The following is a 15,969-nucleotide window of genomic DNA, read 5'->3' as shown; positions in this document are numbered from 1 at the left end:
CCCATCGACGTATTCACACTGGGGAGAGGCCATTCACCTGCTCTGTGTGTGGGAAAGGATTCACTCGGTCATCACACCTCCTGACACACCAACTTGTTCATACTGATCAGAGACCATTTAAATGTGCTGACTGTGAGAAGCGGTTTAAAAGCAGAATGGATTTACTGACACATCAATGCACTCACACTGGGGAGAGGCCATTCACCTGCTCCGTGTGTGGGAAGGGATTCACTCTGTCATCCGAACTCCTGAGGCACCAACTTGTTCATAATGATGAGAGACCTTTTAAATGTGCTGACTGTGAGAAAAGCTTTAAAAGCAGAAAGGATTTACTGTTACATCAACGCACTCACACTGGGGAGAGGCCATTCACCTGCTCCGTGTGTAGGAAGGGATTCACTCGGTCATCCCACCTCCTGACACACCAACTTGTTCACACTAACCAGAGACCGTTTAAATGTGCTGACTGTGAGAAGAGCTTGAAAATCAGAAATGATTTACTGATTCATCAACGCACTCACACTGGGGAGAGGCCATTCACCTGTTTGGAATGTGGGAAGGGATTTCATGATTTGCCAAACCTCCGGGCTCACCATCAGATCCACTCTGACCAGAGACCGTTTAAATGTGCTGACTGTGAGAAGAGCTTTAAAAGCAGAAAGGATTTACTGTCACATCAACGCACTCACACTGGGGAGAGGCCATTCACCTGCTCCGTGTGTAGGAAGGGATTCACTCGGTCATCCCACCTCCTGACACACCAACTTGTTCACACTAACCAGAGACCGTTTAAATGTGCTGACTGTGAGAAGAGCTTGAAAATCAGAAATGATTTACTGATTCATCAACGCATTCACACTGGAGAGAGGCCATTCACCTGCTCTGTGTGTGGGAAGGGATTCACTCTGTCATCCTACCTCTTGACACACCAGCTTGTTCATACTGATCAGAGACCGTTTACATGTTCTGACTGTGAGAAGAGCTTTAAAAGTAAAAATAATTTACTGTCACATCAACGCACTCACACTGGGGAGAGGCCATTCACCTGCTCCGTGTGTAGGAAGGGATTCACATGTTCATCCTACCTTCTGATACACCAGCGAGTTCACACTGGGGAGAGACCGTACACTTGCCCCGTGTATGAGAAGAAATTCACTCGGTCATCCTATCTGACTTCACACCAACTTGTTCACACTGATCAGAAACCTTTTAAATGTTCCGATTGTGAAAAGAGCTTTAAAAGTAAACTGAATCTGCTGAAACACCAGCGAGTTCACACGGAAACAGAATCATAGAATTTACTGTGCAGAAGGAGGTCATTTGGCCCATCGAGTGCACTGGCCCTTGGAACGAGCTCCTTACTTAAGCCCATACCTCCAACCTAACCCATAACTCCACCTAACCTTTTTGAACACTCAGGGCAATTTAGCATGGCCAATCCATCTAACCTGCACATCTTTGGACTGTGGGGGGAAACCGGAGCACCCGGAGAAAACCCATGCAGACACTGGGACAACGTGCAGACTCCGCACAGACAGTGACACAAGCCGGGAATCAAACCTGGGACCCTGAAGCTGTGAAGCAACAGTGCTAACCACTGTGCTACTGTGTCACCCAAACGTGGGAGCGGTACTTGGGAGAGGTTGTTCAACCGCTCCGTGCGTGGGAGGAGAGTCACTCAGTCAAACAACCTGAACAGACATCAGCAAGTTCACACACAACAGCAGGGTTTGGATTCAACTGTTGTTGCTGCTGTTAGTCACATCTAGGACTGAATGATGCCTGGACGTCAGTTCCAATGGGGCTCTACAGTTTCCGGTATATATCAATGATTTAGACTGAAATGTATGCACCAGGATTATACAAAAGTTGCTCATGAATTTTAGACAACGAGGGAGAAAGCCATGGACTGGGTCAGGTGGACAGAAAAATGGTGAATGGAAATTTAGATGAGAGGTTAGGAACATACTTCAGTTAAATCCCGATTAAAATAAGGTCACTTCACGATAATGGAACTGATTGGTGGGGAAGCTACAAATAATCCTTTTTTTTTTAAATAAAAAAATTCGAGAGTACCCAATTATTATTATTTTTTCCCAATTAAGGGGCAATTTAGCCTGGCCAATCCACCTAACCTGCACATCTTTGGGTTGTTGGGGTGAAACCCATGCAGACACGTGGAGAATGTGCAAACTCCACACGGACAGTGACCCAGGGCCGGGATTCAAACCCGGGTCCTCAGCGCTGTAGTCCCACTGCTAACCACTGCTCCACGTGCTGCTCTAGCTACAAATAATTCGAATAACTTTATTGAACAGTTCTCAAATGGAAAGGCACTTGACCATATTAAAACTAAGGATTTGCAATAGATGTTTGATCTAGCAAATCATATTGAAGGCAAGATTAAAACAGAGGGCATTCATTTAAAGTGATTAGAAAAAGAAGCAATGCTGAGCAAGGCTGGGAGAGTGGGCAAAGAAGTGGCAGATGGAATACAATGTCGAAAAGTGTGAGGTTATGCACTTTGGAAGGTGGAATGGAGGCATAGACTATTTTCTAAATGGGGAAATGCTGAGGAAATCACAAGCACAAAGGGACTTGGGAGACCTTGTTCAAGATTCTCTTCAGGTTAATGTGCAGGTGCACTGCAGCCTCACGGCGCTGAGGTCCCAAGTTCGATCCTAGCTAGGGTCACTGTCCGTGTGGAGTTTGCACATTCTCCCCGTGTTTGCGTGGGTTTCACCCCCACAACCCAAAGATGTGCAGGGTAGGTGGATTGGCCACGCTAAACTGCCTCTTAATTGGAAAAAATGAATTGGGTATTCTAAATTTTTTTTAAAAGTTGAATAAAAAAGGTTAACGTGCAGGTTCAGGCGGCAGTTAGGAAGGCAAATGCAATGTATTCATGTCAAGAGGGCTAGAATACAAGACCAGGGATGTACTTCAGAGGCTGTATAAGACTCTGATCAAACACCATTTGGAGTATTATGAGCTGTTTTGGGCCGCATATTAAGAAGAATGTGTTGGCCTTGGAAAAGTTCCAGAGGAGGTTTACAAGAATGATCCCTGGAATGAAGAGCTTGTCGTATGAGGAACGATTGGATTGGATTTGTTTATTGTCACGTGTACCAAGGTACAGTGAAAAGTATTTTTCTGCGAGCAGCTCAACAGATCATTAAGTACATGGGAAGAAAAGGGAATACAAGAAAATACATAATAGGGCAACACAAGATATACAATGTAACTACATAAGCACTGGCACCGGATGAAGGATACAGGGTGTAGTGTTAATGAGGTCATGAGGTTGAGGACTCTGGGTCTGTACTTGTTGAAGTTTAGAAGAATATGGGGGGTTCCTTATTAAAACTTACGGGATACTGTGAGGCCTGGGTAGAGTGGACATGGACAAGATGTTTCCACTTGTCGGAAAAACTAGAAGCAGTGGACACAATCTCAGACTAAAGGGGCGATCCTTTAAACAGAGTAAGAAGTCTCACAACACCAAGTTAAAGTCCAACAGGTTTGTTTCGACTCACTAGCTTTTGGGGCACAGTTACTTCCTCAGGTGATGAGGAGGAATTAAAACAGATGAGGAGGAATTTCTTCAGCCAGAGGGTGGTGAATCTGTGGAACTCTTTGCCACAGAATGCCGTGGAGGCCAAATCACTGAGTGTCTTTAAGATAGAGATAGGTTCTTGATTAATAAGAGGATCAGCGGTTATGGGGAGATTGCAGGAGGATGGAGATGAAAAAAATATCAGCCATGATTGAATGGCAGAGCAGATTTGATGGGCCGAGTGGCCTAATTCTGTTCCTATGTCTTATGATGTGAAGAAAAACATTCTGTGCTGCATGTGGGATCATGAATGCACTGCTCGAAAATGTGGTGGAGGCAGATTCAATTGATGCCTTGAAAAGAGAATTGGACAACTATCTGTTACTATCAGATCAGCCACGACCTTATTAAATGGTGGAGCAGACTGGGTTGAATAGCCAAGTCCAGCTCCTTGGTCACCTGTTCGTATATTTTGAGGAGAAAAATATCTGCAGAGTTCAGAGCCAATGACAGCGGATTGTGTCTGTTGCAGAAAGTTGGCACAGAGACAAGTTGTTGAGTGCCTTTGTTTTGTGCTGTCACCTTTCTATGCACCTGTGTTATGAGGGAAATGCAGTGCACCAATGCAAGAGAGGCAGATTGCTCCCTCGATTTGGATTGGATTTGACTTTTGTCACGTGTACCGAGTCACAGTGAAAAGTATTATTCTGCGAGCAGCTCAAACAGATCATTTCGTACATGAAAAGAAAGTAAACTAAGAAGAAAATACATAATAGGGCAACATAAGGTACACAATATAAATATATAGACAAAGTAAGAAGTCTTACAACACCTGGTTAAAGTCCCACAGGTTTGTTTTGAATCACAAGCTTTCAGAGCGCTGCTCCTTCCTCAGGTGAATGGACAAAGGCATTGAGTGCAGCATACAGGAGTGTAGTATTAATCAGGTCAGTCCATAAGAGGGTAATTTAGGAGTCTGGTAATAGCGGGGAAGAAGCTGTTTTCAATCTGTGCGTGTTCTCAGACTTTTGTATCTCCTGCCCGATGGAAGAAGTTGGAAGAGTGAGTAAGCTGTGTGGGAGGGGTCTTTGATTATGCTGCCCAGTTTCCCAAGGCAGCAGGAGTTGTGGATTGAGTCAATGGATGGTGTTGTTGAAAACTCACCACTATTCTTAGAATTCCCCCTATACCAAAAAGGGTCGATATTCTAAATGGTGAACAGGGATTCTCACTCCCTGACTCCGATGCAGGCTTCAGTCGGTGCTATTCAGGTCAAACTATGTTTTCAAGTTATCCCCCGGTATAACCCATACCTCACAGAAGATTTCATCTACTTACTACTTAGTAGCATCGATCCTGGGTCCTGCATTGCTAAGTAAGTACAGTAGACTTTGGAATAACAACTGTTTCAGGTTAAAACCTTTAAGTTATTTTATTATTATATTTATTTATTTTAAAAGCTGAAATGACTGTCTTTACAGAAAGGTAAAAAGATCTTGCTTCTGGATCCTTCTGGTTGTTTGAAGGGACCTTCAGGCCCACCTTGACAATCAGTCTTTTAAAATTCTTTTGGTCTTCTTCAGATGTATTCGCTGTTCTGCTTGGTTGCTATGTCCTATCTTTCCCATGTACCGAGCTGTGAGAGCTGGCTCTGCTGGCTGTGTCTGAGCTGACTCTGCCTCCTCTTTAAATTCTGGTCTTCCTTAGATGTATTAGCTGTTTTAGCTCGGCTACTTTGCTTTGTCCCTTTCCCATGACCGAGCTGACTGTAAGCTGACTCTGAGCTGCTTGTTCCTTCTCTGCTTCTCTCCTGGACTTCCTAATCTCCTGTCCCCTTTCTCAGGGTTTATATACATTTCTAACAGTTATCAAGTTTTTATGACTTTATTGTAAAGTAACTTTTATTTCACTTGGATTGTAAAAGGTACCTTTAATCTGAATTTTTCTAACACGACTAAGTATTCATTTTGGGCATGACCTCAGCTCATAGATCTGATTACATTCTTCTTTTGTGATGTTCAAAATGCTTTGATTTCAGGAGGTGTTACTTTTAATTCCTGTCATTTCTATAGTTTTATTTTCCAATTGTGTCCCCAGCTCATAATTTTGACTTTGATTTTGGCTCTAAATTATGTTTCTCGTAGACTGATAGTCTCCAATTTTCTTTAATTTACCTGGTGTTAGCAGAATTTCATACCTATATATTTTTCTATCTGCTGATTTTACTTCAATGAAGGTGTGAATCATTGCTTTTAGCTCTATGCTAAAATCCACTTGGTTATGACTTGAAAGGTTTATATTTATCACCTAACTCAATTGAAACCCTCATCCATGCTTTTCCAGATGCTTACTAAGATGGTTAATTTCAATGAAGGTGTGAGCCATTGTTTTTAGCTTCATACAAAAATCTTGTTTGTTTGCTAAGTCTGTTTGGAAGAAGGAATCTGCATTTTATAATCCTGCTCTTTGCAGCTGTTGTTAACCCTTTGTGGGATCTTTCCCTGTATCCTCTCATGTTTCTCTCAGACCAGATATTGCCAGACTTCCATGTTTCAAATGACACATCTTTCCATATTTTCAATTACAATGCGAGGCAGGTTTGTGTGATGGACTGGGCTGTGTTCACTACTCTCTGACGTTTCCTGCGGTCTTGGGCCGAGCAGTTGCCATACCAGGCTGTGATGCAGCCAGATAGGATGCTTTCTATGGTACATCTGTAAAAGTTGTAAAGAGTCAGCGTGGACATGATAAATTTCCTTAGTTTCTTGAAGAGGTATAGGCATTGTTGTGCTTTCTTGGTGGTAGCGTCGATGTGCATGGACCAGGACAGATTTTTGGTGATGGAAACCCTGTGGCCCAGTGCAGGAGAGGCTGGTTGTTGGGCAGTGTGAGCTGAACATACAGGGCTGGATAAAAACTAAGGCAGATGTCAAGACCCTTGGAGTGAAAACAGGTCTGGAGGGAGTGGGTCACTGAACCTGGAGAGTTGCATTTTGCATGAATCGTGAGTGTGACCCAGTCACGATTATGAAAAGTAAACAAACCTATCACTGGTTTGATGAGATGATTTACCGTGTCCCAGGTGTTGTAAATACTGTACATACTGTAGATCAGCCTGCTTGCTGCCCATGTCGAAGTGATATCAGAATAATGTGCTTCTGTATTAAATAAAGTATCCAAACCTCTCATTGTGCTTCATGCCCAGCATCTTGCCTAACTGTGGATCTACTGTTTTGCTAACTGGGAAATAGAATCTTCCTGCTTACTAATTGCTGTATGGCGGCTGCATTACCCAGAAACCCCCACGCTGCAGAAAGTTCCCGATCAGTGAGTGTACGAGGCCAGTGCGCAGGTGCAGTGTGGGTGTGTGCTCTGAGCATGCTCAGTGTCAGTCATGGTGAGAGAGTGAGGAGGAGCTGGGTTGAACACAACAGTGAGCTGTAACCTTGTGAGAAGGGCATCTCCCAGTCTCTGACTCTCCTGCAGCTTCCTGTCATGGTTGAGTTGGACAAGGAACTCTCATCATTTGAGCTGGAAAAGGCCATTGATTGCTGAGCTAGCAGAAAGGTGCCCGGCAAGGATGGAATTCCAGCTGAACTGCTCACACACAGAAAGTCCCATCCACTGTCACACCTTCCTGCCCGCCCCTTTTGGGCTGTGAGACTGGTTCACGGAACATGTGTGATGCAATAAAAACAGCAGTGACAGAGGAGACAGCATCAACTACAGGGACATCTCACTCCTTAGAGTCAGGGGAAGACCTTCACTTGGGTGATGTTTAAAAGATTCATCTACTTGCAAACTGAGTGTATCCAGAAGCACAGTGCGGTCTCTGTGCTGACAGATCTACAGTGAACATGATCTTCTCCACACACCAGCTAACAGAGAAGTGAACAATTGGGATTTGATCTAAAGTGTCAGTGCTGAGAAAGTGAAATGTTCTAATGACTGAGTGAAAGTAAACCTTTCAGTGCGAATCACAATTTACTGGTACTATTGGAAAAGGCACCAAAATGTTTCAATCTGTGAAGATAAATTTCAGCCTTGAAGTTATGTTTCGGAGCTCACAAGCTGTGGGAAGCTTTGCGAATGTTTCCTCTTCCCTTTTGTAAACAAGCAGAGAAGTTAGCCCTTGCCCTGACAGCACGGCAACAATTTGAAATAAAGACTTTGACTTTTAAAGATTTGGCTTCATCCCATTTGTCGGGGTCATATTCCCGCGCAAATCATCGCGGGCGGGATGGAAATCTGCCGAAATATTGTTTTTTACAATCCTAATCTTTGTCACAGGTAGTCTTACATTAACGCTGCAATGAAGTTACCGTGAAAAGCCCCCAGTCAGCACATTCCGGAGCCTGTTCAGGTACACAGAGGGAGAATTCAGAATTGTTATGTGAGAGTACCTTTAAGAACTGGGTGTTTATCAAATAGCTGCAGTGAAGACAGACAGCCCAGCTCCACCCACACACTGATATCACTGCAGCTATTTGATAAACACTAATTTCTTAAAGGTCGAGCTGGTCTTCCAACCAATCGGAGTGAATGAGGGGCGGGGCTGATCCCGGATCTCCCTCATTGGCTGAGACTATGTATCATTTTGAGTTCTTCCCATTGGCCACATGGGCGCGGGTTCCAAAACCTCATTTCCTGCCTGAGCGATGTCGACCAATGGGAGGATTTGGAAGACCGGATGGACTCTGGTCCTCCAGCCAATCAGACTGCGGGCTTTGTGTAAGTGAAGATTGAGCTTCACACAGACTAAAAGTTCTTCCTGTGTCAAACCTCTGAGTAAAACACTTTCCACTTCAATGGACTTTAAATTAGAGTCCATTCACCCTTCTACAGAACTGTTACAACAAGGAACAACAAACGTTAACTCTGTTTCTCTCGCAACAGATGTGGCACAGTGGTTAGCACTGCTGCCTCATAGCGCCAGCGACCTGGGTTCAATTCCGGCCTTGGGTGACTGTGTGGAGTTTGCACATTTCCCCGTGTCTGTGTGGGTTCCCTCCGGGTGCTCCAGTTTTCTCACACTGTCCAAAGATGTGCAGGTTTGGTGGATTGGCTTTGCTAAATTGTTCCTTAAGAGTCTAATAGTGAAGTGGGGTTATGGGGAGGTTGGGGGAAGTGCGCCTGGGTGTGGAGCTCTTGTGTAGCGTTGGTGCAAACACGATAGGCCGAATGGCCTCCTTCTGCACTAGGGATTCTATGATGCTGCCAGACCTGTTGAGTTAATCTAGCATATTCTGTTTTTACTCTACATTGCACACCTTTTCAATCCACAAATTATATTTATTGAACCACTGTACCATTAACTACCAGGTGCAGTGTGTTGATGTTTCAGCTATCCCGGCCTTGGGTGACTGTGTGGAGTTTGCACATTCTCCCCGTGTCTGTGTGGGTTCCCTCCGGGTGCTCCAGTTTTCTCCCACTGTCCAGAGATGTGCAGGTTAGGTGGATTGGCCTCGCTAAATTGCCCCTTAGTGTCCAAAGAAAGGTTAGGTGACGTTACTGGGTTACGGGGATAAACAAAGAACAAAGAATAGCTAAACGTACAGCACAGGAAAAGGCCCTTCGGCCCTCCAAGCCTGCGTCGATCATGCTGCCCATCTAAACTAAAATATTCTATGCTTCCGGGGTCCGTATCCCTCTATTCCCATCCTATTCATGTATTTTGTCAAGATGCCCCTTAATAGGGTGGAGGAATGCGCTTAAGTAGGATTATCTTTCCAAGGGCCAGTGCAGGCTGGATGGGCCGAATAGCCTCCTTCTGCACTGTAAATTGAATGATTCTGCAGGATTTTCTCTCTCACGGTCTGATCCAATGGGTCTATCTGGTGGTATTTCCCTGATGGTGGCACAGTGGTTAGCACTGTGCTTCACAGTGCCAGGGTTCCGAGATCAATTCTCGCTTGGGTCACTGTGCGGAGTCTGCACTTTCTCCCAGTGTCTGCGTGGGTTTCCTCCGGGTGCTCCGGTTTCCTCCCACAAGTCCCGAAAGATGTGCTTGTTAGGTGAATTGGACATTGTGAATTCTCCCTCTGTGTATCCAAACAGGCGCCGGAGTATGTTGACTCGGGGCTTTTCACAGTAACTTCACGTAGTGTTAATATAAGCCTACTTGTGACAGTAATAAAAATTATTATTCTGTGTTTGGATATTTTAAGGAGCAGGTAGAACCTCCTTGGTCCTATCTGTTGTCCCCTCAGATATTCCCATCTGTTTTTGGTTAATGTGTCTGGAGTCTGAGTTCTTCCAGTCGGTCTCCAATTCTCCTTCCTGTCTCGGGTATATGGGTCTAGGTAGCTTGGTGTTGTGATTTGTGTTGTTTAGTTGCCTGTCTGTCTCCAGCAGGTATTGTTGTCTCTCGATAATGACTGTGCTGCTATCCTTGTCTTCTGGTTATGAACATATCCGTGTTGGAGCCAAGTTCCCGGACTGTCTGTCTTTCTCTCCGGGTGAGATTCTGATTGTCTCTTGTATTTCACGACTTTGACTGGGCAGAGACCAGATTGAAGGGATTCGGACATGGGAGTTCTGGGAAAGATAGGCAAGGACTTGGGAGGTGACAACATGTTCAAAGAGTTTGGAGAGAGGTTGAAGATGGGGCAGTAATTTGTAAGGATGGCAGGGTCAAGGGTTTGTTTTATTGAGGAGGGGGTGATGATGGCAGATTTGAAGACAGAGGAACAGTACCTGAAGAGAGGGAAATGTGGACAATATCCACGGACACAGGGTAATTGGCTGATCAGTAGTTCAATGGGAATAGGGTCGATGGAGCAGGAGCTGGGTCTCATGGACAAGATGAGCTCTGAGAGGGCATGAGGGGAGATGGGAGAGAAACTAGAGAAAGATGTGGGTTCAGGGCTCGGGAAAGGATGAAATTTAGAGACAGTTTGGTCCGGTGGGCTCGTGGAAGGGAGGGAAGCAGCAGAGGCAGCTGATCGGATTTACTCAATCTCAGTCACAAAGAAGCTCCACAAGCTCCTCACACTTCTTGTTGGAGGTGAGGATGGAAGAGACAGGGGAGAGCGAGAGTACTTCAAAAGGTACTAACCTGTGTCAGAGATATTAAAAAGTTTCAACACGCTGCGTATTTCACACAAATCCTATTTGACTTTTAGCCAGAATATTAGCCCCTGTAAATGGGCTGGAGTTTGTCATCAGCAGAAAGAGACCCAAATGAACATGGTTCAGTCCTGAATGTGACTAACAGCAAAATCCAATCACTGTGGTTACTTGTGGCCTCGTTGGTGTCTCAGCAGGTGGGATAACTGAGTGAATCCCTTCCCACACTTGGAGCAGGTGAATGGTCTCTCCCCAGTATGAATTCGATAATGGTTCTGCAGGGTGGATGGCTGAGTGAATCCCTTCCCACACTTGGAGCAGGCGAATGGTCTCTCCCCAGTGTGAAGTCGCTGTTGTGTGGAGAGAGCGGATGACTGAGTGAATCCCTTCCCACACTAGGCGCAGGTGAATGGCCTCTCCTCAGTGTGAATTTGCTGATGTGCAGTGAGGTGAAATGATCGTCTGAACCCAGTCCCGCAGTGAGAGCACCGAAACGGTCTCTCGTCAGTGTGAACACGTTGATGGCTTGTCAGATTCCCAGAACTTTTATAGCACTTCCCACAGTCTGGACATTGAAACGGTCTCTCATCAGTGTGAACTCGCTGGTGATTCAGCAGGTGGGCTGAAATAGTAAATCCCTTCCCACACTTGGAGCAGGTGAACGGTCTCTCCCCAGTGTGAACTCGCTGGTGTCCGGACAGAGTGGGTGACTGAGTGAATCCCTTCCTACACTCAGAGCAGGTGAACGGTCTCTCCCCAGTGTGACTTCGCTGATGTACAGTGAGGTCAGATGATCGTCTGAACCCAGTCCCGCAGTGAGAGCACCTGAACGGTCTCTCGTCAGTGTGAACACGTTGATGGCGCATCAGTTCCGCAGAACCTTTATAGCACTTCCCACAGTCTGAACATTGAAACGGTCTCTCATCCGTGTGAATTCGCTGGTGACTCAGCAGGTGGGATGACTTAGTAAATCCCCAACACTTGGAGCAGGCGAATGGTCTCTCCCCAGTGTGACCGCGTCGATGAATTTCCAGCTTGGATGGGACAGTGAATCCTTTCCCACAGTCCGCACATTTCCACGGTTTCTCTTCAGTGCGACTGCATTTGTTGCTTGTGAGGCCTGATGATCGACTGAATCCTCGTCCACACACACAACACGTGTACGGTTTCCCCGCACTGTGAACAATGCTTTTTCCTTCCATGTTCAATGATATTCCGATGATGTTCAGGGTATGATCAATTGAGAACTCTGTCAGATCTTGATGTGAGCTTGGTTTGATTCTCCAGACTTTGAAGCCTCCCCTTCGACCACCCTGAGAAATGGATTGAAAACAGAAAATAGGGAGTGAGAGGTTGGTGAGGTTGTGAAATTTAGCTGAATGAACCTGGTCATTTGTGGGGCCGACGCTAGGAAAAAGTGACCATGAAAACTGCTGAATTGACTCAAAAACCCAACTGACCTCTTTGGGAGGAGAGAGAAAGAGGTGAAGAGGGATTTTGTGTATCTACAAGACATATTAAGAGAGTAGTTGGCAAAGCAAATTCGATCTTGAGCTTCATAAACAGTAATATTGACACCAAAACTATGCTTCTGGTGGTGATTAGCACTATTGCCTCACAGCGCCAAAGACCAGGGTTCAAATCCTGCCTTGGCGACTGTCTGTGTGGAGTTTGCACTTTCTCCTCGTGTCTGCGTGGGTTTCCACCTGGTGCTCAGGTTTCCTCCCATAGTTCAAAGAAGGGCAAGTTAGGTGGAGTGGCCTTGATAAATTGCCCCTTAGTGTCCAGGGATGTGCAGGTTCGGTGGGGCAATGGGGTTACAGGGACAGGGTAGGAGTGTGGGCCTAGGCAGGGTGTCCTTTCAGAGAATAGGTGTAGCCCCGATGGGCCGAATGGCCCCTTCTGCACTGTAGGAATTCTATGGTTCTAATTCTATTCTATGAATCTTTATAAAGCTCAGGTCACCACTCTTCAGGAAGGATGTGAAGGTTCTTGGAGAAGGTGCAGAGGAGATTTACCAGAATGGTTCCAGCAAAGGAGGTTGAGGGGAGATTTTATTCAGGTACACAAGATTATGCCAGATTTCCATCGGGTGGACAAATAAACTGTTTTCATTCCCTGATCGTACAAGCAGTCGGGACACAGATTTAAAGTTTTGGGAAAAACCTGGATTGAACTATATAAGATCCTGAGGGGTCTTGACAGGGTGGATGTGGAGAGGATGTTTCCTCTTGTGGGAGAATCTGGAACAAGGGGGTCACTGTTGCAAAATAAGGGGTCACCCATTTCAGATGGGGATAAGGATTTGTTTTACTCTTGAGGGTTGCAAGACAGAGGGTGGCATAGTGCTTAGCACTGCTGCCTCACAGCACCAGGGACCCAGTTTCAATTCCCGCCCTGACTGTGTGGAGTTTGTACTTTCTCCCTGTGTCTGTGTGGGTTTCCTCCGGGTGTCCCGGTTTCCTCCCACAGTTCAAAGATGTGCAGGTTAGGTTGAATCGGTTAGGATTGTATTCGCTGGAGTTCAGAAGAATGAGAGGGGATCTCACAGAAACGTATAAAAAGTGGGTCGCGCAGTGGTTAGCGCCGAGGTCCCGGGTTCGATCCCGGCCCCGGGTCACTGTCTATGCGGAGTTTGCACATTCTCCCTGTGTTTGCATGGGTCTCACATCCACAAATCGAAAGATGTTCTATAGTGTAGGTTAGATGGCTTTTGTTTCGGTGCAACATCGTGGGCCGAAGGGCCTGTACTGCGCTGTATTGTTCTATGTTCTATGTTCTATGTGCAGTGTAGGTGGATTGGCCACGCTAAAATTGCCCCTTAATTGCAAAAAAAGAATTGGGCATTCTAAATTTATGTTAAAAAAAAACATGGCGAGACAGAGTAGATTCAGGAATTATGTTCCCTGCGGTCATCTCCCTGCAAAACAGATATACCGCTTTGGATACTGTTGAGGGAGATGGCTCACCAGGAGAAGGCGGCAGCAGCCAGGTTCATGGCACCGTGGCTGGCTCTGCTGCGCAGCTGGGCAGGAAGAAGAATGGCAGGACTATAGTGATAGGGGACTCAATTGTAAGGGGAATAGTCAGGCGGTTCTGCGGACGAAATCGAGACTCCAGGATGGTATGTTGCCTCCCTGGTGCAAGGGTCAAGGATGTCTCGGAGCGGCTGCAGGACATTCTGGCGGGGGGGGGGGGGGGTGAACAGCCAGCTGTCGTGGTGCACATAGGCACCAACGATATAGGTAAAAAAACGGGACGAGGTCCTACAAGCTGAATTTAGGGAGCTAGGAGTTAAACTAAAAAGTAGGACCTCAAAGGTAGTAATCTCAGGATTGCTACCAGTGCCACGAGCTAGTCAGAGTAGGAATGTCAGGATAGAGAGTATGAATACGTGGCTCGAGAGATGGTGCAAGAGGGAGGGATTCAAATTCCTGGGACATTGGAACCGATTCTGGGGGAGGTGGGACCAGTACAAACCGGACGGTCTCACCTGGGCAGGACTGGAACCAATGTCCTAGGGGGGGGTGTTTGCTAGAGCTGTTGGGGAGAGTTTAAACTAATGTGGCAGGGGGATGGGAACCGATGCAGGAAGTTGGAAGGTAGTAAAACAGGGACAGAAATAAAAGGCAGTAAGGGGAAAGTGTAAGGCAGAGAAGCCATAGTCAAAAATCAAAAAGGGCGACAGTACAAGGTACAGTGACTGAGGGGAGCTCAGTGAATAGGACCAGGAATACTAAAAGAAATAAAACGGGAAGTGAAAACATTAATGGTAAGCGATGCGGCAGGTTGTTACAGGAAGATGTGGGTTCGACGACAAGGAAAATTAGGAGAAAGGTTAAGAGGAAATATAACTTAGGAGAGGTTACTGATCGAGGTGTTAAGATTCAGAACAGAGGTAAAAAAGTCAACATAAGTGTACTTTACCTGAATGCTCGTAGTATTCGGAATAAGGTAAATGAGTTGATGGCGCAAATCATCGTGAATGACTATGATTTAGTGGCCATTACTGAAACATGGTTAAAGGATGGTCACGACTGGCAGTTAAATATCCGAGGGTATCAAACTTTTCGGAAGGACAGAGTGGATGGTAAGGGAGGTGGTGTAGCTCTGTTATTTAAGGATGACATCCGGGCAACAGTAAGGGATGACATCGGTGCTATGGAGGATAAGGTTGAATCCATTTGGGTGGAAATCAGGAATAGTAAGGCGAAAAAGTCACTGATAGGAGTAATCTATAGGCCACCAAATAGTAACATTATGGTGGGGCAGGCAATAAACAAAGAAATAACAGATGCATGTAGAAATGGTCCAGCAGTTATCATGGGGGATTTTAATCTACATGTTGATTGGTTTAACCAGGTCGGTCAAGGCAGCCTTGAGGAGGAGTTTATAGAATGTATCCGCGATAGTTTCCTCGAACAGTATGTAATGGAACCTACGAGGGAACAAGCGGTCCTAGATCTGGTCATGTGTAATGAGACAGGATTGATTCAGGATCTCATAGTTAGGGATCCTCTCGGAAGGAGCGATCACAATATGGTGGAATTTAAAATACAGATGGAGGGTGAGAAGGTAAAATCAAGCACTAGTGTTTTGTGCTTAAACAAAGGAGATTACAATGGGATGAGAGAAGAACTAGCTAAGGTAGACTGGGAGCAAAGACTTTATGGTGAAACAGTTGAGGAACAGTGGAGAACCTTCCAAGTGATTTTTCACAGTGCCCAGCAAAGGTTTATACCACCAAAAAGGAAGGACGGTAAAAAGAGGGAAAATCGACCGTGGATATCTAAGGAAATAAGGGAGAGTATCAAATTGAAGGAAAAAACATACAAAGTAGCAAAGATCAGTGGGAGACTAGAGGACTGGAAAATCTTTAGGGGGCAACAGAAAGCTACTAAAAAAGCTATAAAGAAGAGTAAGATAGATTATGAGAGTAAACTTGCTCAGAATATAAAAACAGATAGTAAAGGTTTCTACAAATACATAAAACAAAAAAGAGTGGCTAAGGTAAATATTGGTCCTTTAGAGGATGAGAAGGGAGAATTAATAATGGGAGATGAGGAAATGGCTGAGGAACTGAACAGGTTTTTTGGGTTGGTCTTCACAGTGGAAGACACAAATAACATGCCAGTGACTGATGGAAATGAGGCTATGACAGGTGAGGACCTTGAGAGGATTGTTATCACCAAGGAGGTAGTGATGGGCAAGCTAATGGGGCTAAAGGTAGACAAGTCTCCTGGCCCTGATGGAATGCATCCCAGAGTGCTAAAAGAGATGACTAGGGAAATTGCAAATGCACTAGTGATAATTTACCAAAATTCACTAGACTCTGGGGTGGTCCC

General features: G+C 45.5%; 1 long non-coding RNA gene across 2 annotated transcripts in view; it reads right to left on the bottom strand.

The window, feature by feature from the left end:
* Window positions 1–4,969: 4,969 nt before the first annotated feature.
* Window positions 4,970–15,969, bottom strand: part of LOC140419635 (uncharacterized) — a 19,119-nt gene continuing 8,119 nt past the window's right edge. For both annotated transcript variants that reach the window (XR_011945934.1, XR_011945933.1), the window contains exon 5: window positions 4,970–11,937. This is a non-coding gene — a long non-coding RNA (uncharacterized lncRNA). The remainder of the gene's footprint in view (window positions 11,938–15,969) is intronic.

The sequence above is a fragment of the Scyliorhinus torazame genome, chromosome 5 (genome assembly GCF_047496885.1).
Source record: "Scyliorhinus torazame isolate Kashiwa2021f chromosome 5, sScyTor2.1, whole genome shotgun sequence".
NCBI lineage: Eukaryota > Metazoa > Chordata > Chondrichthyes > Carcharhiniformes > Scyliorhinidae > Scyliorhinus > Scyliorhinus torazame.
This window is presented reverse-complemented; position numbering and strand designations above follow the sequence as displayed.